Source organism: Drosophila miranda, assembly GCF_003369915.1.
Source record: "Drosophila miranda strain MSH22 chromosome Y unlocalized genomic scaffold, D.miranda_PacBio2.1 Contig_Y3_pilon, whole genome shotgun sequence".
NCBI lineage: Eukaryota > Metazoa > Arthropoda > Insecta > Diptera > Drosophilidae > Drosophila > Drosophila miranda.
Genome location: NW_022881625.1, coordinates 3,758,717 through 3,761,750, shown reverse-complemented (window position 1 = coordinate 3,761,750; position 3,034 = coordinate 3,758,717).

The window sequence follows — 3,034 nt, the reverse complement described above, 5'->3', positions numbered from 1 at the left end:
CCCTTTTGGGACTACGCCCTTGTGTCCCGCTAAAAGTAGAAAACGAATAAACAAAAGTGAAATTTTAGAATAGTTTTTCTAAATAACGATACCGAAACAACTTGGGTGACTGAAATTTTGTATTTTAATACGACGAAAAAAAAGAAGTGCGTGCGTTCGATTTCATGGATTTTTCTCGACTTTTTTTCATATATTAAAAAAAAATCTCTTCTGTGCCTACCTTACCTACGGTGGCAAAGCGGGGCGAATTCGCCAAGAGCGAGAGAGCGAGCTTTTATTGCGCTCCCGCTTTGCCCTAGCCTAACTTACACTAGACTTCATGAAATACTATCCTAATAACAATCATTATTATCCAAATGGCGCTACACCGGCCCCGTTGAAGGCCTGGAAGGCTTCAAACTATTGGCAGAAAGGCCAATTTGTGGATTGGCCTCCTGAACGTAGCTCCGCTGCTCGTCCTTAGGTCGACCACTCTGACCCTTCCGTCCTGCCCGGCGGTTGTTCCGACCACCCTTCCGAGGAGCCACTGTTGAGGGGGCAGGTTGTCCTCGGCGACGATTACGAGGTCGCCATCCTTTATGTTTGGCTCCTCCTGGTGCCACTTGCATCTTATTTGCAATCCCAGCACATACTCCCGGGACCATCGCTGCCAGAACATTTGCCTGGCTGACGAGACAAGCCGCCATCGCTTGAAGCAGCTCAGACCCTCCTGGTCCGGGGTCCTGGGTGCTGGGGGTGCGATGAGCGGCCCGCCTGTCAGCAGGTGCCCGGGAGTCAGCGCGTCTCCGTCACTTGGGTCTGGGCTTAGGGGTCCTAGCGGGCGCGAGTTGAGTACCGCCTCGATCCCGACCAGCACGGTCTCCAGCTCCTCTGCGGTGAGGAGAGCGCTTCCGACTGCCCGTAGGAGTAGGCCCTTGGCAGACTTCACACCGGCCTCCCAAGGTCCGCCCATGTGCGGTGCTCGAGGCGGTATGAAGGCAAACTCGCACCCGCTTCTTGACGCAAATTCGCGTATCGCGTCCGCTTCCGCCTCTATCTTCCTCCGCAGTTCGCTGAAGTGGCGACTTGCTCCGACGAAATTTGTCGCGTTGTCGCAGTTCACGTGTTGCGGACATCCTCGACGACCGACGAACCTTTGGAATGCCAACAAGAAGGAATTAGTCGTCAAATCGGAGACTATTTCTAAATGAATCGCCTTGGACTCAAAACAGACAAATATGTAGGACTTATAAGGGGGCCTTCCACGAATTTTCAGAGTCGTATAGACTGGGCCACAAAAATCAACGCCACATACTGAAAATGGGCGGAGAGCACGGAGCCGGTCTGCGGGTAAGTTGCCCATCATTTGGGTCTGGAGTAGCGGCTTGCATTTAAAGCCACGAATACACGACCTAACTGTCGCCCTGCAGACCGCCTAAGCATTCACTATCCAAATGTGCTGTCTAAGGATACTCACGAGTGCTCGTGGGCCGGCATGAAAATTCGTTTGATGCAGATAGCGAATACTCTGCACAAACTGCGAGCGTTTTGTCAATAACAAGGGAAACTTGGCATTATATGACATAGGAGCGTTAACTAGTCGCCCCCAACTCGCAACAACGAAAAAGAGCACCATGTCCCAGCCTCTTCATGGATGAAGGGATTCAAGCGCCGAAGACTTTACGAACCCTTTCAATATCTTCTTGAGACTCATTTTTCTGTGTTATTTCGACTATTTTGAGAAACGCCTCGTCGTATTCTACGGATGACGGAATTTTTCCAAAGTTGAGACATTTGTCTTTGCATTTTCGGATGAAGCGGAACACGAAAACGAACACTCTTAGCAGTTTGAGGTGTGACGAGTATCCCTCGACTACATCCACTAAGTAATTTGGCTTGGCCGCGACGGTCAGTCCGACCGATTTCTTCCGACTTTCCATCTGTATCTCTTCTTCGGAAAGCTCGAAGTGTGGATTTCTGGGCCAGCTCTCTTCTTCAAACTTTAAGAACTCTGGTCCACCAAACCAGATCGACTGCACGATTTCCTCTACGTCACAACCTCTCGAAACTATGTCTGCTCGGTTCTGTTTTGTTGGCACATGCCGCCACGTAGCTTCACTTGACCACTCTTGAATCTCCGCTACTCGGTTCGCAACGAATGTTGACAACGACGAAGGGTGGGATCTGATCCAATGAAGAGTAACTTCTGAATCTGACCAGAATATCATTTTATCAATTGGAACCTTGAGCAGTGATTTGATTCGGTGACAAAGGTCTGCTAGAAGGTGAGCGGCACATAACTCAAGCCTTGGGAGCGTTTTCGTCTTGAGTGGCGCTACTTTCGACTTTGCAGTCAACAAGGAGACCTTGAAACCTTCTGCAGTCTTTCTACGGATATAGACGCAGGCTCCATAAGCTCTCATGGATGCGTCGGCAAAGGCATGTACTTGAATCGGTGACATGGGATCAGTACACAAATCGAGGTATGGTAATCTTCTCCAACTGACCCAAGGATTCTTTTAATAAGTTCCATGCTGTTTCCAAGTTCATTGGAATTGACTCATCCCAATCTAGCTTGTTGAGCCAAAGCTCCTGCAGTAGGATCTTTCCCTTAATTACTAAAGGACTTAACAAGCCAAGGGGGTCAAACAGCTTTGATGTCACCGATAATATGTTCCGTTTTGTCGCTCGGAGACCCATAACTGACGTGTCAATTTGGAACTTAAAGACGTCTTCGTGTGGCAGCCACGATATTCCTAACGCCTTAGTTGACCCTGAGTCCGAGATCGTTATCGGTTTAACTGTGCTCTCGGATGCGGTGACCTCAGGTGAGTTCGAAAACCATTTAGTCAATTCAAACCCAGCGGTTTGAAGAACCTGAGCCACATCAGACTTAATTGTGTTTAACTCCTCTACGCAACCAGCACCAGTCAACATGTCATCGACATAGAAGTCGGAGTCAATAACTTCAGCAGCTTTAGGGAATGAGAGTTTTGCAGACTCACTCAACCTCTTCAAACACCGAATAGCCAAAAATGGGGCTGGTCCAGTCCCA